The sequence below is a fragment of the Peromyscus maniculatus genome, chromosome 9 (genome assembly GCF_049852395.1).
Source record: "Peromyscus maniculatus bairdii isolate BWxNUB_F1_BW_parent chromosome 9, HU_Pman_BW_mat_3.1, whole genome shotgun sequence".
Taxonomy (NCBI): Eukaryota; Metazoa; Chordata; class Mammalia; order Rodentia; family Cricetidae; genus Peromyscus; species Peromyscus maniculatus.
The window spans coordinates 28,273,628-28,299,649 of NC_134860.1; the positions used below are offsets into that span (position 1 = coordinate 28,273,628).

Genomic DNA, 26,022 nt, shown 5'->3' on the forward strand with positions numbered 1-26,022 from the left:
GTTCCCAAGAGCCGGGTAATGCGTCTCTTAGGCTTTCTGTCTAAAGCACGGCCCTGGTTACTCCTCACTAGGAACAGGAGTGCCCCAAACATTGCCAGTTCCCCTGGGGAAGACTGCATTTGTCCCATTCTGCTGTGTAAAGTTTCCTAATTTGCTTCTTTATTATATTAGAGATTTTCAGGAGTCATTCACCTCTTTCAGTGGTGGTTGTCTGAGGGCCCAAGTTTATTCCCTGGAGAGTCTAACAGACTCTGCCATCTTGGATGCCTTAATTATCTTTTAAAATCCTTTCCATATTCCTGTCATTCACTTCCTCTGTAGAATGGAAAATGTATATTTCCATATATGGAAGAATCTGTATATACCAAGCACTACTTAACAACGATGCATTACATGCTGTCAGCATATCAGAAATGTAAACATGTTTTCATTCCATAATGAGTGTAGTCATTCGCCATGGCAGCTGCCATTAAAAATCACCTGCTGTTGTAGAGAATGTAAAGGCTGTAATTTCTTAGCTCAGAATATGAGCAAAGGTGTGTGGCAATAATTAAAATCACATTTAGAAAGTAAGAAGATGCAGGAGTGAAAACGTTTGGATGCCTGAGTTTCTTGAGTTTGGAGGTCCTGTCTTACTCGCATTTTCTGTTCCTCACAGCTCTGTAAAGTGCCTTCCACATTTTAGGGGTTAAGTGAGGGAGCAGAAAGGAGTGACTGAGTAAATGGCTTCCCATCACAGCCTTTTTTGTTGCCTCGAATTTTCAAGCTTCAGCTCCAGTTAGAATTTCTGAATCTTCACTGGTCCTTTTTATTTCGTAAGAGACTTCTTTTGGCTGGTCTTTTCTCTTTTAACCTTTGATTCCTGACATTTCCCTTTCCATTTCTCACTTTCTTTTCAGGCAGCTGCCTTTGTCTGTTTCTGTCTGTTCTCCAGAGCTTTCCGCGCCTGCCTTTCTTCCATTCTGTGACTTCCCTCTTTCTGAGCTGCTCTTGGGGAGCCGCTACTCCTTTGAGTTTAAGAGGGTATCCCATTGTGCTCTCGTGAAAGAAAACTGATTAATTGACTAATGATATAATTTCCTCTGTGTCAGGGGGTCCTTTGGGACTACCTGCTGCAGAAATGCACCAGTTTACCATAGTATCCTCAACACAGACTACACCTCTAAGCACTTGCACTTTGTCCGGCTTTCTTTGATTTATTTGGTATACAGTATAAATAAATTGATGTCTACACAGTTCTTATTTTTTCTACTTAAAAATAATACACATAGCCTAACATAGTATTTTTAGATTCTATGTTTACAAAATTTTATGGAAGCCCACTCCAATTCCTGAGCCCGGTTCGTTCTTTGGCTTCTTAATCTTATTTCTAGCCCTGGAGAAAAAGCTAACCAGAATATAGCTGTGCTGGACTCACAAAGACACAGATCTGAACAATCATGGGGAGGTGACTACTATGCTTACTCTGCTAGTTAGATGTATTATTTATTTGAAGGGTAGAGCAGTAGGATATGATAATGAATCCTAACCTAAATATTTTAGGTTCAGATCTCAGCCCCCAGGAAGTGAGGTGGTACACATCTATAATTGTAGGTCTTGGGAGGTGGAGACAGGAAGATCAGAGTCATCTTCATCCCCATAGTGAATTTAAGGCCAGACTGAACTACACAAGGCTCACCTTAAAGAACAGCAACATAAAACCCCAACTCCAGGGCTGGCAAGATGGCTGGGCACACCAAGTGCTTGTCCTACAGGCTTGCTGACCTGAGTTTGGTTGCTGGTGGATGGAGAGAACTATTTCCATCAAGTTGTCCTCTGAGCTCCACGAGTGTCCTGTGGCACATGTGCCCTCCCCAACACAAACACACACACACACACACACACACACACACACACACACACACACACACACGCTGATAATAAATGAGCTTTAAAACAAGACAGAACACTAAAGACAGAAACCTCACAGCAACATGAATGCAGGCTTGCACACTAGGTTTGACCCCGGAGGCTGTGGTTTCTTCTTCTGTAGAACGCAGGCCTTGCTAGTATTGATCCCCAGAGTCACCACAAGTGTTAACTGAGGTAAGGAGGCATGCCTCACCATGAGGGCCTTGCAATCTGAGTTGTTCTTAACTGGAAAGGAGCGTTAAGTTAAAGAACATTGAGAGAAGAGAACAGTAGCTCCCCAAACACAGGCATGAGGATTTGGCTGTTCGCATTCTCGCACAATTAGCTCTTGGCTTCCATTTTCTCTTTATACACCTTTAAAAGCATTTGCACTGTAGACAGAGATGGCATGTTATTCCATGACATTTAACTTTATATTTCTCAAATTTAGTAATGTAGTCATGCTATACGTAAGAACCGTCACACTAATATATGACCTCATATATTTCCATCTCCTGCCTATGGTTTTTACATTTTTGCAAAGTTTTCTCTTCCTTATTTTTGTTTCTTTTCAGCAACAACCCAGGCAGTCAGTCCACCTCTAACTGAGTCCTGTTGACTCTTTGGATGCTTCACACTTGACCTTTGCCCAAAGGCAGAGCAGTGAAGCTTGGAACTCCTTGAAGTGGCAGCGATCTCCTGCCTTCGACTTATCATTTGTTAATCTGTGGTTTTTGAAGGTTGTAGGCCAGTGTTTTCTACAGTGCTGTGCAGGGTATGGTCTAGTCAACTGCTTCCTAATGACTAGATTCAGTTTAAACATCTTTGTCAGAATACCAGCGAGGTGATATCACCTGTCTAACGTGACATGCTAAGGGCAGCTCACTCAGTTACGTCAGGATTGGCAACGCCACTCCTCACCGGGTGAAGGTGGTACTTTCGAGATTGCTCCATTGGAATGGCTTGATTTGTTGATGATGTTTTTTTTTATTAACATACATATTGTTTGTTTGCTTTTTTTTTTTTATTTGAAATTAGCTCAGTTATCTGTGGGTGTTCATGTAAGATGAACTCTTTCCTGAGGAATGTTGGTCATTTCTGCTAAGGAATGTTTTCTATTTTTATTATGTATATACAGTTTTCTATTGATATTTTTTAGAATAACAAAGAGTTTGATCCTTATCTTCCATAGAATCAGATATTTCTCAGTAAACTTCGAACAACTCACACATAGACAATGTCCTCCTATCAACTAATGCAAATTATTTTGCCCTTGCCATTTGTGTCATAGCTTTTAAAGAACCACTTTGAACATTGTATTTAAGAAAACCTATAGAAAAACTCACACATTATAAGCATATAGCTTAGAAAGTGATGATTCCTTATTCCTTTTGATGCTCAAACTGGGATGTCCTGGATTCAACCTGTCATTTGCCGTGTCTCCACCAGTCTTTGAGTATTCCTTTGGGCAAGGTTTCCATCACTCCTTAGACTTTCCTATTCATCAGCAATAGGGATCATCAATCAGTCAAACTCTTGGTTCCTTGAGTTTGGAATAGAGTTTAGGAAGACAGATTTGGCTTCAACGTGGGGTCCAATCATTACATACTTCTAGGAGATAGCTCTGTATACATCAATATGTACAATAAACAATTGATGTCCAGTATCAAAGGAGCCTTCCTGCATTCCATATTTGTATCCTTTATCCCACACTGAGAACCCAATGCACTGATTATTTTGTCCTGTTCTACAGCACACAGAATGTAGTTTAGAATTGCAAGTACCATTGCCAACACCCAAGCTCCTAAGTAAAATTCAAGATTTATTTACACATTGTTTTAATATTCCGTTAAAGCTATATATTCATGATACTGGATTCTGAAGTTACTTGAATTTATTTTCTCCTCTATGGATATTTACAATATATTGTTGGGTTTATTTGTTTTTCTTGCTTTTATGCATGCTTAAGGGTTTTTTTACATTAAAATTTGGAATATTTAAAAATTTGCATGATTCAAAAGAAAGCTAGGTAAAAAAATTCATTAGTCTTTTACCCTCTATAGCAAACCTTTACATTAATTTCTGTTTTTTGTTTTGTTTTGTTTTGTTTTGTTTTGTTTTTGAGACAGGATTTCTCTGTGTAGCTTTAGAGCCTGTTCTGGAATTCAATGTGTAGACCTGGCTGGCCTTGAACTCACAGAGATCCGCCTGCCTCTGCCTCCCGAGTGCTGCGATTAAAGGTGTGTGCCACCACCTCCTGGATTGTTTTACTCTTTTTAAAGAGATTAATTTGTTTTTATTTTCTACATTTGTATGAGTATCTGCATGTAGTATACTACATCATGATCATGCCTGATGCCTATGGAGGCCCAGGGAAATTGTCAGATCTCATGGAACTGGAGTTATGGGTGGTTGTAAGCTGCCGTCTAGGTGCTGGGAACTGAACTTGGGTCCTCTGCAAAAGCAGCCAGTACTCTTAACTGCTGAGCCATCTTTCCAGCCCTATTTTATTCTTTATATATTCAATTTCATTGATAGTAAATACACTTATACATATATTTACTTACTCTTATATAGAATAGATCATGGCATCTATATTATTTTCTCAGCTTGAGTTTTTTTCTAGCAACCATCCATCTTGCATTATAAAGATCCCCTTTGTTCCTTATTAAAGCTGAATAGTACTTGTCATGTAAATATACAAAACATATACTGCAGATGACATGGACATTCTTCCCAGAGTTTTATTGTTAGAGTATTGCCAGCATGAATAAGGCTGTCTGTATCTTTCCATGTGGTTTACGGTTATGCTCAGGGTAAATTGCTATCACAGGCAGGCATTGCTGTATCTGATGAGGAAGTAGATAGACATGAGTGAATGGACAGTTCTGTCAGCTGGTTCTGATTTTTCTTTCTTGTGGCCTGTGTGCTCTTGCTGGCAGCACATGAGAGGGCAGTTGGTCTGGAGGAGCTCACTGTCAAGCTTTTGAGCTGTTACAAATCTTGTAGGCAGGAAATAGTATCTCTGACACTGATGAATAACATTCAAAAATGTTAAACAAGGACCTGTGTAGTGCCAAGGTGTACTGAAGCCTATTGCAAATGAACAGAAAACGAAAAAAGTGAACCCTGTAATTCTAATATTAATAAATAATGTTATTTTGAAGAAAAAAAGAAAAAAAGTGAAGGAACGAATGAAGACAGGGAGGCAAAAGAAAATGGAAAAAACAAATTAATTTTGTGAAATTCAATAATTTATGTTGAAGTTATTTAAGATCTACATTTTATGATCAGAAAATGTCCAACACAGCAGTTCTCCCATTAAAATCATCATAAACGAAGAGACAGGCTTTGAAAATACTATTGATGACTTTATGAGAAACTCAGGAAGGTAAAATGATAATGAATTCTGGTTTCAATACAGATAAAACACTTATAACTGAAGTGAATTATAGTACAGCAACATTTCAATCTTAAGTAGCTTCAGCTATGTTAGTGTTGTATACGCAAAAAAAAAAATACCTTAAAATATGTAACTAAGATTGTAATACAGTCTGGGGTAGTCTGATACCGAATTAATCTTTATTTAACTGTGATGTACTTTATGCACTGTGGTATTTTGCTTTAACATCTATTCTTAAAAGCATTTCTCTGGTCCTGTGTCCCCAGTACTCTGCCTGTTGATCAAGTCAGATGAGCTTAGAGTAAGATATACAAAGACTTGGCTGGAGGTGAGAATTTCGCCTCCTTGCAGGGGGACATTTGTAGCAGCACTCTGGGATCTTGACACTATCCCAGATTCCTCTTGCTTGCCACTGGGCTTTTCTGGGCAAAGAACAGATTGTCAATTGGGTAGAGCAGCTGTGGGAGCCAAGGAATGGGGGAAACTATCATGAGGCCTGCCGTTCACAGTAGGGGTTTGTTGGTGTTGAGAGACCCCCCCCCCTTCATGCATTTGATTTGCTTCATGGAGCTGCTCATGATGGACCTCTCCCCCAGCCATGCCATACCATTTCTAAATCATCCTATGCCACTTAACTGAGGAATCAGGGCCAGTTTTCAGCATCTTACATGTATCTTTGGAAGAAAGCATCCCAATTGTTTCTGAATGCATTTGGGATCACGGAATGTAGGCAGAAGTTTCTGTTCCACAAGTTGCTCCCAAGTAACGAGACAGAGGCTTGATATTAATTATAAATGCTCAGACAATAGCCTTGTAACTAGCTAACTCTTACATTTAAATTAACCCATATTTCTTATCTATGTTTTGTCACATGGCTTGGTACATTTTGTTTCTCTGTGTCTACTTGCCACTCATCTGACTCTGCCCTTCTTCCAGGATTCTCAGTTTGGCTCTCCTGTCTAACCTTATCCTGTTCAGCTAATGGCCAATCAGCTTTTTTATTAAATCAGTCACAGCAACATATATTCACACAATGTAAAGGAATGTCCCACAACTGTCCCTCTGGAAGGACATTGAGTGCTGAATGGAGTCCCCATCACCGTGAACTCTGGTCTGTGGTTCCAGTGTTGGCAATAGCTTTCTTTCCTCTATGGGTAGATTTCACTGTTGTGCATCTTACCATTCTACAGGACTAGTGGATTCTCCAATGGTACATTCATCTTAACTTAACATATTCATATGTTTAAAAAAAAGTAACAGTGCGAGAACAAAGCTTATGTTGACATTGCAGGGGGTCGTTTGGCAGTTCACTTTGTATTACTCATAGAAATGGCATGTGAAAATGGCAAGTTTCATTAGCTAAGTTCAGGATACAATAGGCACTATTAATTTCAAAGGAAGTATAAAAGGATATGCAAATGTGATCAAGCCCCAGGAAAACACCCCAGGTTTGGAATTTTGCAGTTTAATAAACACTTGTTAAAAAGCTTTACACACCAAACATCAAATTTTAAAGCAAGTATTTCTGATCACATAGTGTTTTTAAGGAATGCCAAGATTCCCTCGGTTTTCAGATTCTTAAACTGGGACACTGAAGTTTTCAGAGCTTTATTTGTAGTGGTTTCATGTGAATGGAAAAGCAGATGCTTTTGATTGTAAAAATCTATGTTGTTGTTTTTCAATTGAAAGTGTAATTTAGAAGTGTGGCCGTTAGCCTAGAACCTGAAGCTGGAATTTCTAAGGCTAATGTGTTTATCCGGTAACTGACAAAGGAGAATTGTTCATGGATTTTTAATTAGTTCCTTGGACGAGCGAAGCTTCACATGAAGTTTCATTCCATAGCCTCCTTGGGTCTTTGCTTTCTATATGTAAACTTCTCAAGGCAGAGCCAAGCTCCTGTACATGCAAAGCAGGAAGGCTGTTAGGAAGTAGTACAGGATTTCATCACCTTAATCCAAATTACATTTTTTGTAAAGTGCTGACTTATGAATGAAGTGGGGTTGTGGGGGCATTTCAATGGATTATTTAGAGCCCACAAAAAGTGTGAAAATGGTTTAAAACACTTATCAGTGATACTTTGTTCTAAATTTGCCTGTCTGTGGCATTTGCCAAGCTTTGCATTATTGTTTAGTCTTGTGTTAAGAAATGAAGAGATAAAAAGGATTATAAAGAACGACAGTGCTGATGTGGGTAGGCAAGGGGAGAAGTTATTTTTATACACTGTTGGTGGCAACTCAGCTCTACTGAGTATTGCTTGAACATATTTATCTTAAAGTAGTATTTGGACAAAGGTGTGTTGCTCAGAGTTGTTTGTGATGTTAAAAAGAAGCTGAAATATCTTAGGAGCACAGTGTTGGTTAAATATTTAAGTGTCTATACAGTAGCAGACCATGTAGTCTCTTAGACACCGTGGCTGACAACTGGGTAACAAGGAAAGATGTTTACATCGTGTAAAAACCGAGGCATGATACAAAGGAGAAAAGACAGGGCCAGCTTCTTGCATATAAAAATTTAAGTAGATGTGGAACTCGGTTGATAGCTCAGGGGGTAAACTGCTTGCCATGTAAGCTTGAAGAATTGAGTTCGAGACCTCAGAACCCACATGAAAGCCAGGCATGGTGACACACACTTGGAGTTCCAGGGCTGGGGAGGCAGGTTCAGTGAGATACCCTGTTTCAAAAAAAAAGATCAAAGTGATCAAAGAGGACACCTAGTGTCCACCTCAGGCCTTTACTTGCGTGGACACACATATATGTACACATATGTACATGGACACACACACACATGTACACATGTGTGCATGGACATACACATACATGTACATGTTCACACATACATACATAAACACAAATGAGTGAGCTTACATAATAGTATGTCTTAAAATATTAACAGTGCCATAATTTTTATTTGGTTTTGATGAGTATAATTTTGAGGTTTTTTTGAACTACGGACTGCTTTGTAATAAAATTAGTAAGATTTAGTAGGCCCATGGCTGAGAGACGAACGTGATGCACTGATAATGTCTTCAGAGAAGCGTAGTTTACAGAAGAGACTGTCACCAACTGCCACGATTGTGGTGCAGAGGAGCTTCATTGAGGAATCTGGAGAGGCTAGCCTGTGGAGGACGTATTCATAGGTTTCTGCAGAGGCTAGCCTGTGGAGGACTTATTCATAGGTTTCTGCAGAGGCTAACCTGTGGAGGACTTATTCATAGGTTTCTGGAGAGGCTAGCCTGTGGAGGACTTATTCATAGGTTTCTGGAGAGGCTAGCCTGTGGAGGACTTATTCATAGGTTTCTGGAGAGGCTAGCCTGTGGAGGGAACCTGTTGGGAAGGCAGCTCCTGCAGAAATAAAGTTCATGCATTTTTTAAAATTTCCCAGAGGTCCATAGGCAAAGATTATTTCATTCCTTTATACCCTGTTGTATAACAGGGGGTGGGGGAACATGTAAGTCTAAAACCTAAATAAGCTGGACACAAAGAAAGGCATCCTATAACTAAAAATTCAGAAGTGATAACATTTGATTATAGGAAATTTTAAAAAATAAAAGCGTAAATAAATAAGTCCTTTATTATAGCAGAACCCAGAAAGTCAAATCTCAAGTGATAAATGAAGGGGATATATTTAAACAATATGTTACTGACAAAGCACTAATAACCATAAAATATACTGTTACTGCAAAATAAGGAGAAAAAGGGTGGCCAGGAACCCAATAGAAAGGTTATCAAAGACCTAGAGTGTTAAAGTTGCTGTAAGAATAATCTTTAAGCATGTGGAAGTAAGCCCTGCTTCACTTATAAGCTTTTGTAAACATTCCACAAAGCCAAAGCCTTGCCAGTTCAAAAGCTCTTCACAGCAAAGGGGCATGAAACTTGGCAGGAAGCAAAGCCATGCTGGACGGGGAAGCTGGTCATCAGAGCACTCCTGGGATTGAAGCAGTGCTCCTAGTACTTACATGTGCGACATTCAGGGCCTGCATTCTCACTGCACAGGTCAGAGACAACCCTGTTCTTAGAAATTTTGCTGTCCACCCTAAACACCCAACTGATTCAGTACAAGTCCTTTTCATTGTTTGAGGAAGGATGAGGAGGGGCACCAGGGGTCTCTGCTGCAAGTGCAGCAGAGACCAGAGCAGGCTGGCGGGCCCAGAGCCGGCTGGTGGGCCCAGAGCCGGCTGGTGGGCCCAGAGCAGGCTGGCGAGCCCAGAGCAGGCTGGCGGGCCCAGAGCAGGCTGGCGGGCCCAGAGCAGGCTGGCGAGCCTAGAAAGGACATGTCGGACTGGTGGGAGGACCTTCCACCTCTCTCCAGGCTTTGCTTTTTAAAATGAATTACTCCTTCAAAATGCAGAAAAATAGAAAGAAGAAAGAAAAGAATAGAAAAAGCTTTCCTGCTGCCTGTCTGCTTGGTTGTCCCCCACCTCCCAGAGGTCTTTATGTGGACTACGCAGTCTGCCTCTAGTGTCGGTTTCCAGACAGCTGCCTCCATTCTGTCTTTCACAAATGACCCTCATGGCACTTGTGCATCTACTTTTGATGAAAATTGCGTTCACTGCTATACAACTGGGTCTGGGGTCAAAAGTGGCTGGATTTCTTTGTTCTTCCTGCTCTGCACACGTGACCACTGCTTTCCCTGGGACAGCCATGCACACTCCTGTTTTGTAAGGACGCGGTCACTGCTGGAGCAAGCTGTGCATGTAGTGTTGGCACACAGGGAAGAACATCGGATATATCCATCTAAGGCCTCTTAGAGCTAACGTTCATTAATATTCCATTTTATCGAATTACCTCCTTTTCTGACTTGGTTAATTTAGCAGTGGTTAAGAAGAGATGCCATCTTTTGTCGTCTTGAGTTTCAGATGCCAGAAAAGCTAGATCAAATAAAAATGTCTTAGAAACCATGCTGGATGTTTGGCATAGTTGGTGGAAATGAATTGGGAAGTTGTGAGAACCTAAGTGTTGGTTCCAAGGAAGGCCAGCATCCAGGGAGCTCACTCCTGACGTCGACAATCTGACCTGGATTTCATTGCTTGTGCCGACTCCTGGGTAGCTCCTTAGTTTTCTCTTGGTTTGTGATCATCTCTTTATTGTGGTTGGGATACTTGGCTTCCATTTGCTTGGAAAGCACCTGCCAGATGGAATCCCCAGATGGGAATGAAATGGGCCAAACAGGAATGATGCGTTTTGAGGGTAGTTCAGAGTAGGAGTGAACATTAGACAAGGTGGCCTTGAGAAAGGTGGCTTTTGGACTGAGTGTATAATATCCTGTTTGGCAATAAAAACATGCTAACATTTCCTAAGTCCATAGCCAAAGCTTGCCTTCTGGAGGAAGCCATCAGAAAGAATATGACTTTCTTCTGAATGTGGCTTTCTCATAGTTCACAGAGTACATGTGTTAGTTACTTCTTGTACTACTGTGACCACACATTTGACAAGAAGCAACCAAAGAAGGGAGGGCTATTTATTTCTTCTTGTAGTTTGAGGGGACACCTCCCATCATGGCAGAAACCCATGCTAACAAGGAGAGTGGGATACCTTGTAGCATTGAATCTACAGTAGGGACATAGAATGAAAACTGGTACTCCGTTTGCCTTCTCTCATTTAGTCCATGACCATGGCTCTTTAAATGGTGCTACCTACACACTGCTTTGTCTTTCCACTTTAGGCAAGCCTTCCCGGAAACACCCTCATAGATACCCAGATGTGTGTTTTTCTGAAGATTTTAAATCCACCCAAGTTTACAATTACCCTCCACAGTGGGTAATCGGTCAATATTGACTGGCTAGCAACTAGCGAAGGCAGATGAAGGAAGATTTTTCTTCTGTCTAGCTTGGGTTGTAGTTGAGAGTGCTACAACCAAGACAGACTAACAGGATAAAAGCATAAAAATGTAATAAACCTTTACGTGATGCAGGGTCCTGTATGGAAAAATGAAGCCACTAGGAAGTGCCTGAAGCTACACCTCTTTGCTTAGGTAAGGAATCAGAAAACATGGAAAGGCGATAACAGCAACACAAAAGAGGACGAGTAAGCATAGGGAAACTCGCCATGTTAGTCATTCTAAGTTTCTGTATCCAAATCTCCAAGGTTCATTTAACTCACAGTTTTGAAAGGCCAACAATCCCAAGTCAGGTAACCCCATGTGTTGGGCCTCTGCCAGGGGCCTCCAAGAGGAAGCGTATGCAGAAGGATGTCTGTAGCAAGACAGAACACCAGAAAGACATAGAGGCCAGGCTGATTTCCTTAGACTAACTAGATCTCTGTGGGCTCTAGCTATGGTCCGCAGAGAGCTGCATCACTCCCTCTGAGGACAGTGCTCTCAAGGACATTGCTACTGTAGGCCCAAGAGGACATCTCTTACATGGCAGTATTATGATCTGCTGGAGAAGGTCATAGAGTCCTTTAGTACCTGCTGTTCCCCAAATTTCTGTGTCTTAAAATATCCTATATGACAACATAGCATGTTTTTGGGTAAAATTTCCTGAAACTCATCAGAAGTAATATGAAGCCATTTCAGAAAATGTAAATGGCATAAGTTCATATAAAGGTAAATATGAGCACTACCCAGAAATGTGATTAAGCTTCTATGGTCCTTGCTGTATTTTCTGCATAGCTGTTAAACCACGTGGTTTAACATACCTGTATTTTTAACTCTGAACCATTGTGCTTAGCCTTAATGCCATGGACAGTTCTTGATACTGTTGCAGAGTCCTCATAATCATCATTTTAATGATCGAAGGCTTCATCAATGACTGAACTTGATATTTCCTCCACTATAGGGCAGTTAAGTCTTGCTGGTGCTTTGGTGTCCTGAGCAATGTTGATGTGAATGTTTATTAATCTAATTGCCTGGTATCAATAAATACATATTTGTAGATATTTATAATTTATACTTTTCCCTTCTCAAATAGAGGATAGCTATTTCTTCATTCTGCCCTGAGAGGTACTGAGAAGAACAGGAGGTGAGGTTGTAGACTTGGGGGTGACAGAGAAGGGATGCTCTAATGCCCAGTGCTCTGAATGAGAACATGCAAAGAGAATCTCCAATGGCGAGTAGCATAGAGGTGGCCTAAGAAAGGGCTGGGGACTGGGAGGGAGTGGGCAACAGAGCAGGTGTGGCTGACACCACTAAAGCTGAGAAAAGTGCAAGACTCTAGAGTGACTTTCATGGAACCTATGCGCTCACTTGCTTCATATACAGAAGAGAAGGTAAAGTATTTATATCTACCATTGCTATCATTTTGCAGAAGAAGATATGTTAATTCAAAAAAGAAAACAAACAACAAACAAAACCAAGACAGATGACACCTCAGATTTTAAAACCAATAAGGAGGTTCTATTAAAGCTCATCAAAATACCTTAAAAAATCATTGCTCTGAATTAGCCCCATTCTGGCAATAGGCCAGAGGCCAGGGACTAACAGTTAGGGGACAGAAAACCAATCATCTCTAATATCCACTGCTTCAAGCTGACCATTCATGCAGTTTGTACTTGTATTTCACAAAGAGCTGTATTCTAATCCTGCATCATGTCTGATTTGATGGCTCACTTGTAACCTAGTGTCCCATTAATGTCTCAGGCTCTTTATTTGCTTATTTAACTTCATGAAGACCAATAAGGTATTATTTGTTGAAGGGTTATTGACTTAATGCCTGGACACTTTTTTTTTTCTATTTGAATCTCAGAAAGAGAGTGTAGTAAATTGTCCTAAATTGCTGTCCAAGAAAGTAAATGACATTTTATCAAACCAAAGTCTGAGCAAGAGCCCATCTTTTTGCAGTTTCTGAGAATGATTGCAAGAAATAGAAAATACAACTCAAAGTGGTCTAAATGATGGAAAGTATTTTACTGGCTTATATATGGAGGGAAAAATACAGATTTATATCACTTGAAGAACTGCTGAATCTTGGATGGACCAATCCATTTAATTGTATGGACCAAGATGGAATGGACCATCCATTGTTTGTTCTTAGGCAGTGTCTCCCTCTAATGGCAAGAGAGCTTCTAGTAACTTTCAACCTACTAGTTTATCAACCAAGTGGGATAGCTTCCCACTGCCAATAATCCTACTGGATAGTCAGTATCCAGTATTCTTGAGTTTCATGGCCATGATCACCAATAGGAACAAGGATGGGTGGGTCTGAAGCCATGGGTGGACACAATACCATCTGAATAACATGGACCAAGCCTAGCAGACTTATTTTTTTTTTTCAGAAAATTGGGTTTTTGGCAAAGTATAACTGGGACATTGGTGATGGACAGTTGCAGCAACAAAGAACTACTACCAACTAGCAAGCAGTAGCCTGTCAAGCCAGGAAACAGAGACAGCAGAACTGCCCTGACCTGCCTGGGAAGTCTAGCAGGCCAGTGTATAAGACATTTTATACTGATTGCCCCAGTGTCATTGTTTAGTGGCAGGCCCTGTCTTTGGCATCAAATAAATCCTAATACCACTAAGCAGAAATTAAAAAGCTTTAATGAGATCTTCAACCTATTGATGTAGTCCAATGCCTGTAGCTCATGCCATTGATGCATGAAGTCAAGTATCTTTTCCCACTGGGGATGTCATCATTTAAATGGCACTATTGATTTTGAGTTTTGGCATGGCTTCTTTAACCCTAGTAGCTTCCAAGTTGCCTGGGGGGATGTAGTGGAAGACATAAGTAACTCCATGTTGTGTAGTCAGGGAGCAGACCCAAGCTAGCTTAATTATATGCTCCAGGGCAGCATGTCACAGGCAGAGCTTCTGAGAAAGCTGGAGCAGATTCTTGTATGTTCTGTGTCTTGAGATCAATTCAGCTACTTCTAGACAATGAATATTTTCTAGTCCATAAGGCCTTTCTATGAAAGCACGTGTAACCAGAACAAATACAGGCTTACAGGGTGAACTTTCAGATTATCCATTTGGGTTATTTCAGTTACTGATTTCTAATTAACTACACCCAAACTTTGTGATTTAGACCAATGATGAATTATAATTTTTAATAGTTCAGACTGTGGGTCAGGACTTTGGGGGGATGATGCCTCTGTATAGTTGCTCTGCTCCCTTGGGTATGCCTTGGCTTCCACGGGCTCCCTGGAAGGTTTCATTTGCATGTCTTTGTGTGGAGTGCCATCCCTATCACTTGTTATCCCCATGCATGTTTTATCATTGTCTAGCCTGGCCAAGCTTATTTACATCACACCAGGTTATTTCCCTGGATAGTTCCAATGTACAAACTGCCAGGCTTGATGGGATTTAACTTGTGGAAATCTGATTATAATGTTTATACTCCTCCTTGCTTCCATGGAAATATTCAGGAAATATACTTTACTAAAAATGAACAATAAAACTTAGGTATTAAATGGAACTAGAGAAAAAATAGTGTGGACATGTTTTAGACACTGTGTGCAATTCTGATTTCCCTAGAGCATTGCACGTGTCCTTGTAGTTCCTGGCATCAAAAGACCACAGTTTCTGAAGCAGGTGACTCAGATTCCAGGCAGGACTCAGTTACCAACTTCCTGTTTCTTTGAGACATCATTGAATCACTGGGCACACTTCACTACACCCAAATCAAAGAGCTTGAAAAAAAAAAGAAAAAAGAAAAGAAAAAAGGAAGAAAGAAAGAAAGACAGACAGACCTCTAGGATTCCATTTAGTGCAAATGTTCTCTTATTCTCCACATAGACATTCAGGTTTATCAGTGAGCCTTTACAACAGTGGTTCTCAACCTTCCTCACACTGTGACCCTGTAATACAGTTCCTCAGGTTATGGTGACCTCAGCCATGAAATTATTTTTGTTGCTACTACATAACTATAATTTTGCTACTGTTATGAATCATAATGTTAATATTTTCAGAGAGATAGAGAGGTTTGCCAAAGGAGTCCCAACCCTTTGTTGCTGAGAATTCCTGCTTTATGAGGAAATGTTCCCTTTTTGTTTTCACAGAAAAGAGTATTTACAATTAAAGTAGAAGTTCTTGCTTTTAAATGATCTTTGTTCTTTTCCATGAAATTCTTGGTGTACTTCAGCTCTGACTAATTTCTGGACATTGAGTCCATTCTGGCCAGAACCCAGAGCATACATTTTTTTTTCCATAAAATAGAGTTTTAAATTTTCACTAAATTATTCATTATTTGTATCACACATGATTTCAAAGCAAAATACAAACTCACAAGAAAAGACATACATACAAATAAACACATAATGATTGGAACAGAACTATACGGCCAAGTCAAGAGAGCTAAGAGGTGAGGGTGGGGATTTCTCCTAACAGCATGGACTAAACCTGGTCCTGCCTGGAGTACAGAGATTCTGAAATGGCCACGGCTAAAAGGAAATGAGTTACTAACTTCCATTAATTTCAAGGGAATATATATATATATATATATATATATATATATATATATATATATATATATATATTCCCTTGTAATTAATATATATATGTGTGTGTGTGCATATATATATATATATATATATATATATATATATATGATTAAAAATGATGTAATGGGGAATATGTACAAATCTAGTCAAACAAAAGTTGCTATAAAATGATAGATCCAATTATCTCTTAGATTCACTCTGGCCAACAACTGAGGTGTATTATAAATCTCAAGTCTGAAAAGGCCTTTCACGAGTTACTAGTGCATATTAATGTACATGGTGTCTGCCTTTGGAGAAAGCATTTTAGGATTAGGAATAAGATGCTGAGGAATCGGACTGGATGAGTAGGCAATAGAGAATGCTTCTTGAGCCAATTAGAGAGACTTATTTAAAACTAGGGAGAGAAGGTAGTTCTTGATTGTGATGCTTTCCCTAACAAATGGTATTCTGGATCTGTCCATTCCTAGACATCTCTGGAATGTGCTTTCCCATTCTATACCTGTCTGACTACCCTTCTTTTCTGTTCTGATAGCAATGGCTCCCATCCCCTTCTGTCCCCCAGGCATCTAGCATTTCCTGTTCTGAGTCTGGATTACTTCCTCCCATCACAAGTCCCTGTGATATTTTGCTAAGTACCATTGTCCCTATGAGTGTTGTTACATGAAACAATGTTTTTACCATTCTTGATCTCTTAGCCTTCTGATGATACTGACATATTAATTATGGAACAGCCAAGAAGATTTCAGGCAAAAATAATGGCTTTTCAAGTACTTCTCATGAATATTGGACCACTTTTTAATTAGCATAGGCATCTTGCCAAGGTTTTTGAATCTTCATAATTTAGATGGCAAGTGTCCTGGGGAGGGATCATATTTGCTTGTATGCTCTACTTGGCGTCTAGCCCATTTTTAGCAATTCATGGATATTAACCCCAAAATAAGAAAATCAGATTTGTCAAATAAACCCCAGATAATTGGGTCAACAGGCTTTATGTTACATAGGGGTATGCTTTAAAAATAACTTTCCATTAAGGAAAGAATGATTCATCAGTGCAACAGATATTTATTGAGCACCTACTGTGTTTCAGGCAGTAATTTAAGGAAGACAAGATGTTATTCTTATTGAAGTTTTTACTTTATTTGGGGGAGAGGACAAGTATAAATATTGGCACCAATAAATTACTGTCATAATTCAGACACTGAATATACCTCTAAGTGGAAAGAACATATTAAGGCATCAGAAACTGTTCAAGGAAGAGACAATTAGGGCAGGCCTTTGAAAAAGGTGACACTTGAGCTGAGAATTTAATGTCAAGAATGATCCTACCATGCAAAGGATTTGGGGAAAAGCATTTGCAACTGGAGGCAACTGCAAATATAATTGGCATCCACAGGTAGGAACTTTTAGCACAACAGGAAGAGAAAAACAAACCAGTGTGACTGTGCATAGTATGGTACAGGAAGAGACCCAGTGGTAAGGTTAGAGAAGCTAGAGTCAATTCTGCAGGTCCTCATAGACTGTGGGTAGGACTCTGGAATGACCCCTAGATGTAACAACTGACCAAAGGACTTTTAGACCAAGGCATGTCACAGATTTGCCTTTGCTTATAGGGTATATTAATCAGACTCTTTAGAGAAACCAAGCCAATAGAATGAATATATAGTACAGAGAGGATTGGCGTACACAATTTGGAATGGACAGTCTGATGATGGTTACCTTCACAGTGGAGATCTTGAGATCTCTGCAGCTACTCAGTCTCCAGTGTTGGATGCCTCGTGAGTCCCACTCATGATGAAAGCTGAGAGAATTCCTAAAGAGCCATGGGTCTTCACTCTAATTTGGAAGGATGAAGAAGCTGGATTCCAGGGATCAGTAAATCTTGATAGCAGCAAAGAGTAGATGCTCTCATCAGCAGGCAGAGAAGGCAGGTGGGCAAGAATCAAATGCTTTTTTATCATCCTTCCTTCTGTCGGGGCTGCTGTGGCTGGAAGGTAACACCCACTCTTGGGGAGAGTCTTCCCATCCCAGGTAGTAATGCTTCTGGGAAATAACAGATCTGTACAGAGCTTATCTCTTTGTTAAGTTCTATACCCATCAGACAGGCCTGTTAGAAGACCACTTCTCTCTGCAGATGGGCTTCCTTCCTCTATTTTAGCCTTTTAATGGATGTTTAATTTATTAACACTAGAATTTAAACTTGAGTTCTAAAAACATTTATATTAACTCAGGTTACCTGCGCAATTATATTTAAATCATCTTGAGTTAAGCTTTGGTGTTTACCTAGTCAGATTCCTCCATCAATATTTTCAAATGTATTTAAAATTTTAACATGTTTACTTTCCTTATAAATACTTCTAAAATACTTGAAGGGCAGCATCTTAATTAGCTTTCCATCACTGTGATAAAACAACATGACTAAAGGCAACTCGATGAAGAAAGTTTATTTCATCATCCAGGGAAGTCGAGTCAGGAATTCAAACACAGCAGGAACTTGAAGGTAGGAACTGAAGCAGAGATCATGCAGGGGTTTACTGGCTTCCTCCTCATGACTTGTTCCGCCTGTTTTTTTGTAGCACTTAGGACAACCCACCCAGGAGTACCACCATCCACTATGGGATGGATCTTCCCACACCATGTAATAATCAAGAAAACACCCCACAGGCCATTTTCTCAGTTGAGGTTTCCTGTTATCAAATAACTCTAGCTTGTGTCAAGTTGGCCAAAGCTAGCCAGCACAAGGAAGTTTACAACTCTGATAGGCAAAACCTTTCTAATTTTTAAAACTGCATTCTTAACTGAATGACCTGGACTCACGGGCATAGTAAATTTGTTTACCTTAAACACACAGTATGAGCAGTCAAATTTTCTTAAGGCCTTCTATCTAAAACCTTAACTCAACAATTGGCTTCACTTGGGGTAATTTGTCACATGATTAAATTTACTAAAATCATCTGGGCAGTGGTGGCACACACCTTTAATCCCAGCACTCTGGAGGCAGAGGCAAGCAAATCTCTGTGATTTCGAGGTCAGCCTGGTCTACAGACCAAGTTCCAGGACAGGTTCCAAAGCTACACAGCGAAGCCCTGTCTTGAAACAAATAAACAAAAAATTCACTAAAATCATACTTGTGCTTTTTTGATACAGGATCTGGTTATGTAGCCTAGGCTGGCCTAAAACTCCCAATAATCTTCCTGTCTCATTGGCATAATGGATGTGTGCCACCATGCCCACCAATTATATATATATATATATATATATATATATATATATATATATATATGATTAAAAAATTGGACTTTTGCAGTGCCTGAAATCAGCTAGTCAGTATGAAATCATAGGTTTCATTGGTAGTGTGATTTTTAACATCTGTATTAGAAGGTTGAATTTTTTCTTGCTAAATGGACCCTAACATCTTACCAGGTAGATTGAGATTAGGTCTTCTGGTAACCTGAAATTATTTTTTTACTTGAGTCAATAATCTATGTCTATATAATCACTTCTTCAGTGATATCTGATCAGGATGAGCTGTGAGTGATATAGATATTTGCATAGCAGAAATGATTATTGAGTTCTCACTGCTCAAGGTTTCTAGGGGATTGTACTTGATTATAGTGCTGAGGACAGTATCTGGCATACAGTGAAAGCTCAAAAATGTTGTGAGTTTAGCTGTCTTGTGGTTTTACTTTTGCATAATTATGGGAATCACGTAACCTAGATTTAATAAATTCTATGTGCTATGAAAAATGCCAGAAACTATTCTACCAAAGATCCCTTTATATGGAACAAGTACAGTGAACTGGATAGTGATAGAGAGCAGAACAATGGTACCTGGCAGTCAACATTTTGTCTGAGGTGTTGTTACAAGGGCCAAGAAGAATGTAAGTGAAATCCTAAGGCAGCTTGAGAAATATGGACAATAGGGTAAGTAGCAGGCATCAGGAAAACTTCCAAGGCTGTAGGGCTTATATCTGTGCGTGGGTTAAGATATTGGCGTGAAGGTGGTAGGGAAAATAAAAGAGCCGCTGAAGGCCCACACTCATTTCTAGAAGGACTTCAGTTTTAGACAATAACTAAGGAAACCAGGTACAACATTGTAGCACTTGAGCCACATCTACAGTAAGTAACCTGACATATCCTCCAGTTTTGTATGTCCTGTACATTTTCTTACTCTTCTGGTACACTTACAACACAAATCTTACTGTGACTGTTTTATAAATAACAAAACAGATGATTAAATCCTTTCCTGCTTATATATCTGGCAAATTACCAAACAGAAGTAAACATAGGCCTTCCCCCTTTGGAGCTCAGGATCTTTTAATCACAAACAGCTGCCTTAGGTAAAGGGTGTGGAGCCCAGCACACTGGCCTTGGAGTTTAAATCCCACCTATCTTGAATCATGATTGGTCTTGAGAACAGGCTTGGTTGAGACCACAAAGGGAATGTAGTCTAAGGCCTGAGCGCCCCCCCTCGAGCTCTGCCCCTGGCCTGGATCCTGTTGTTCTCAACTGGAGAAAAAAGAAAAGTTCAACTGGATGGTTATTGGTGGTGGCGATTCTTAACCTCTGACTGTGATGAGAGATGCGAGGTTCCCTAGAACAATGTAGACAGCCCAGCCCTTCTACCAGTCCATGTTCAATTGTAGACGATCCCTTCACTGGCACTTGCGTTTGCTTCAGAAGGTGAAGCTAATGAAAGGTTTGGTTTCCTGCAAAGAAAAATCTTCAGAAGAGGATGCTCGGACTATCCAAAGTGTTCTCTTAGAGGAATGGGGCATTATTTCAAGATGTTGCTGCTACTGCTATTGCTGGCAATATCATTTGTTTAGAGTTTAATAAAAAATTAATTCATTTCAATTTAATTCGTCTTAAATTCTCATAACATTTCTACAAGTCAGCACTATCATCAGTGATATCTATACACCTGGAGATGACTCTGAGAATTTCATTAACCTGCCCATAGGTCACAGAGTGAGGACGTGAGACATGTTCAATTAAAGTCAATCATTTTATAACTAGGAAAACATAAGGTTTCGATTTGATGTAGTTAGGAAGGATATACCTTGTTTAACATAAATAATCCTATCTTTCATACTGAAGAGTATCATTTTTGCTCTAGGGGATCACAAAGTTCAATAGTTGTGTGATTTACCTCCATAGTAGTAAATGGTACTATTCACTTTCTGTTGGATTTCCTCATCATGGAGGTTTATTTCTGCTACCATTGAATAATGCTTTCTTAAATAATATGTACACCTTAGCTAGGTAGTATTTCTTTCCATCAGTGAATTATAAATATACTACTTAACAGTTCTTTTACCTTTAGAAAATTTTAGAGCAACTAGCCACCCAGTGTTCCCTCCTGGAGTCATCAGTATGAACTTCACCTTCCCTACCACCCTATCTATGTAACACACTTAGGACCCTGTGTATGCCAGGACCGTCAGACTGAGGCAGCATCAGCTAGGACCATCAGACAGACTGAGGCAGCATCTTCCTGGACGTCCAATAGATGGAGGCACCATTGGCCAGGATTATCAGACAGAGTCAGCTCACATGGTTTGTGTATTTGCACAGTCTTCATGCAGAGAGAATGACAAACCTATCTGTAGAACAAGATCGGGCCTTTTGTGGGAGAACACACAGAGCAACAAAGGAAGCTGTTGAAAGAAACAGCGCTGCAAAGCAAATCCACAGCTCCCTGGGGCAGCAGCGAGGACTTACTTTTACAAGGCTGTTACTAAATATTTTCCTGACAGGACAGAAAACAACTTGCCCAACTTTACATTCATCTCTTTGGAGAAAGCCATAGGTGGTTATCAGAAAAAGTGTTCAATGGTTTTGAATCTTTCTTCCTCCTAGTGAAATCATCTAGAGGGAAAATTGTATCTTTTCTGCTTTCTGATTTATCCACTTTGGTTATTCTTTGCAGACTTCTTTATGAAGCTGTTTGGCCATGTGGTCTCTTTCTCACTTTCTCCCTGTTCCAGCCCCTCCAGAAAACCGAGACCTAGGGGAATACAAAGCCACATTGATTGACATGTCGCCCTACATGTTTCTGGAAGCACTCAGAGACCTGAGTCTCAAGCTCTTTTGTAGGACTGTCCTGTGCACAGGAAAGTAAACCAGCAACCCTTGGTTTTTACAATTTAGATCCATTTATTTTATTTTATGTGTATGAGTGTTTCACCTACATGTATGTTTGGGAACCACATGCCTGCCTGGTGCACACAGAGGTCAGAAGTGGGGTTGGCTCCCCTTGAACTGGAGCTAATGGATTGTGAGCCACATGTAGGTGCTGGGAACTGAAACTGGGTCCTCTGCAAGAACATTGAGCAGTCTTAGGCTCTGAGGCACCTCTCCAGCCCACTGATCCTCCGTGTTAAAGAGAGAGTAGTTAGGTGTGTTTGCATGTGGACTGAAAGGCAGAAGTCCTGGCCTCATGTGGGGTTTGCTAGTCTTTGTTTCTATACTACTGTAATTCAGATTCCTGAAAAGAGTTAAGGATATTTCAAGTTATCATAAATTTGAGTATGAGATATATCACTTGAGTTCTCAGGGTGGTCATTGAATTTGTATTCTCTTTGAATCATTCTGAATTAGGATTTCTTTCAAAACTGATCATTATTTTGAGTCACAATTTTCTGTGTTTAAAATCCTCAGAAACATGGAAATGTAACTGGCCAAGTTATGAAAATACAGATTAGAGAGAGAGAGAGAGAGAGGGAGAAAGAGAGAGAGAGAGCCAAGGGGAGAATGTTACCTCATTGATGTGGTGTCTGACTGACCTTCCTTCACAGTGTGTCATGAGGTATGCATTTCTTGCAGACACATGTGAAGTGGTGTCTGAACTACAGGATTTATAGACCTCCCAGCTGGACAATTCATGTCAGAATAATGTTCTTCCTTCTTAATGATTTAATGTCTGTAAAGTTGTAAACTGCATGTGAATGTTTTCTGCAGTAGTTGTTCATGAGAGCATGAACAAAGTCTGAAAGCATGTCCTTGCAACAAGGACTTCACGCAACAAGCTTCAAGGCATGTATTCACTAATGGGACCACAGGCTCCTTTCACAGATGTGCCACCCCAGGGGCCTGCGTCAGGCAAAATGTAACAGGGCTTTTCAGCATGATTTGCAAGGTGTGTTGGCCTGCCTGTACCACAAGAGAAGCTTTTGCCATCAGTTGAACCCTCTCTTCAGTGTCCTCCATTAAACAAATGTAGAGCAGTATTTAAAGTCCTGCCGTACACATTAAATGTGTTACTATTTCTGGTTTATATGGAATCTTTTAAAAGCAGGATGAGATCTAGAAGTATCATTGTGCATCCAAGGAATTTATTATTTTTAAAAATGGTATTTAGTAATACAAAAGGCAAAAGTTGTGGCAACACTCTTGTGCCATCAGAATTGTGGGTAGCAAGGTTTTTTGTTTTGTTTTGTTTTGTGAGCATTCAATGGTACAAAGCCTGAGCAGAGGCGACAATCCTCTGGGACAGAAGTTTCTTGGAGATTTTTCTAAGGTGGCCACTTAGTAGGAGCAGAATGTTCGCTACAGTGACTTCCTAATGGCTCTAGTTTCATTATGAAGACAATAGTAAAATTTGCATAATTGTTCTAACGTAACTTGTTAAAAGATCCTAATGTAATAATAGCAATGGTATGAAGTAGAAGGTATGCACAAATATGTGGGCATGTGGATAAGGGCAGGAGGTCAGGTGTTCACGTGGAAGGGGGTCCTTACAGGTCTCTGTTCCTAAAACATCTCTTTAGAGAATATGTTCTGAGTCCACAGGCAAAGGCAGGAATTAAACCACAACACCTGGGCAGTGTCCAGGGTGTCATGAGAGCCAGCTAAGTGACTCTTTCCTCCACAGTTTTCTTGGGGTGGGGGCCTCTCATTTTCCATCACTTGTGGTTTGATTCATGACCGAATTCTTTTCTTCCAGATGGAACCTTACTGTCCAGTCTCTGAAACTAGGCAGTAGTGGGGTATGTCCTTTGTATTTTCCCAATAAGCTGGTGATGGAATCCTGGGACAGGATAAATCCAGTTTATCCAGTGTTACCCCATGCTCTATGAAAGCCTGAGCCCTGTTTATTCTGTGAGAAAACAGAACAAAATAAATTAAGTGACATGCTATGCTTCCATATGACAACGATATATGCCCTGACGGACACACTAGATAGTGTAATCCTAAGATCTTCTAATGAGGATGCCCTTGTCAGCAGAAACCAAACTCCAAGGTTCTGGCTGCAGCTGTGTGGCCCTCTCCACGAGGGATGCCTTCCCTCTCCAGGCAAGCCTACAGTGTATGTGCATTGTGTAGACTTGTTTTCTAAAGGTCTTAAATGGCTGTTGCCAACATGTCCAGGTATTTGTTCTTCCTCACTAACTACTTTGTTGTCCTATAAGTGTGTTACTGTTTTCTGTCATGTTTGGTAGTCTTCTCAATTATTACCACATAATAATATCCAACATAATCAGCTTTCAAGTTTCTAGTGCATGTTGCCTCTCTGCCCATTGATGCAGCCTATCATGGAGGAAGTGCACAGTAGAGGAGGCCACTTACCTCATGGCAAACAGGAAGTGAAGAGATAGAAAGAGAAGGAGCTGAGGCCCAAAAGTCTCCTCAAGGACAAGCACCCAATGATAACCACTTCCCAAGAGGCCCTATTTCTAAAGTTCTATCAGCTTTCACTTATACCATAGGTCAGAGACTAAGCCTTCAATACGCAGGCCTTCGGAGAACATTCAAGATTCAAACTATAGTACAATTGAAAGCCAAGTCCTGTTGGCACATTTGTTTTGTTTTGTTTTGTTTTAGATATTTAAGTCTACCCATAGGAATCCAGTATATATTTGTATTTGCTGTCTTGTTTCTAAGTCTATGGTCGTGCTCACATACACTGAGCCCTGCAGGTAACAGTTGAGGAATAAAATGAATTTATGTATCAGGACAAAGAAGAAGCTGTGGTGAAAGGCAGATCGTGGGAGACTGGTAGGGTATTCCCAGTTGCTTGTGAGGTTTACCATGAATGCTGATGAGAACTGAAGTCCCTTTCTTTGCTCTTCAGCCATAGCCAGAATCAAACAGCAAAGTACTAGGGGCTCTTTCTGAGGGAAGGGAATCAAGAAAGGAGCACTTCCCTTTTGTGTTAGATATTAGAATCTGAAGGCATGTAAGCTTCCTGTCAGTGAGAAACGTGCAACAACCTGTGGTGACCTGTAGTAGTGGGGGTACTGGGATTAAAGGCTTCACCATGCTTGGCTGTGTCCTTGACCACACAGAGACTCTGCCTGCCATGTGATGGGATTAAGGATGTGTGCTACTGCCACCTGACTCTGCTTATGGCTCACTATGTGACCTCGCTATGTGACCTCTGATCTCCAGGCAAACTTTATTTATTAATATACAAATAAAATCACATCTCAGCACAATTAAAGTATCACCATATTTCCCCCTTTTATTCTAATAAAAAGAAAAAAAGAAGAAAGTTATAACTAATGTAAGAAAAACTATATACAATAAGTCTCATCTTTTAGTATTTTCAATTCCAAGAGAGGCAGTCATTTTCTGTATGTGTCTGGAACTGTGGCAGGTAAACCAATCATTTCAGTAGTGAGTACTCAGAGGCAGAGAAGAGGCCTACACTCCCTGGTTCTTGACCATTTTCCTATTCCTGTCACTGGGAGACTCACTGGCTGCATCTATGCTCCTGAGTCCAAGATGTGACCTCATCATAACCAACAGCCTTTCTGTCTTCCCACAGCTTTGTTTGTTTTCTGTTACTTGGAACTGAGGACACAATACACTGCACTGTAAGTCAGTTGTACATAAACAACATTTCAGGAAGATCAAGATTGGTGTTGCTTGGGGGTTAAAAAGACTTAGGTAAAATACATAGTATCTTCATGTATCATGCATTTTGGTTTTTAAAAACTATTGTATTTGTTTTAGTTGCATGTGTGTGGTATGTGTAAGAGATCCCTCTGAAGCTAGTATTACAGGTGGTTATGAGCAGCCCGATGTGGCTGCTGAGAACTGAAGTCTGGTCCTCTGGAAGATCAGTACACCCTCATTCATGCTGAGCCACATCTTTGGCCCTGTTATGGCTATTTTTAAGCCTCTAGTAAATATTCCAGATCTTTCCTGTAATGTTGCCAGAATCTTTCTTGGTAAAGGACCAGTCTGATGTTGGTTGTCAGGACTTGGCCAATCTAGCAAATCTCTTCAAAATGACAGATTAGTTAAAATGTTCAAAGGCCCAGCCCTCAGCATTCGGAAGTGCAGAGATAACTGAAGTACCCCTGAAACCCCTAATTTTCTGCTTTGTCCCTCAAACCATGTTTATTCAAACGT

General features: G+C 40.2%; 1 protein-coding gene across 8 annotated transcripts in view; it reads left to right on the forward strand.

The window, feature by feature from the left end:
• Fhit (fragile histidine triad diadenosine triphosphatase) overlaps window positions 1–26,022 on the forward strand; it is a 1,536,882-nt gene that overhangs the window by 331,702 nt on the left and 1,179,158 nt on the right. The window contains exon 1 of one of the 8 annotated variants that reach the window (XM_076544515.1): window positions 25,437–25,481. The exons of the other annotated variants lie outside the window; for them this stretch is intronic. The gene's annotated coding sequence lies outside the window, so the exon portion shown is untranslated. Of the gene's footprint in view, window positions 1–25,436; window positions 25,482–26,022 lie in introns of those variants that run through there. 8 annotated transcript variants of the gene reach the window in all.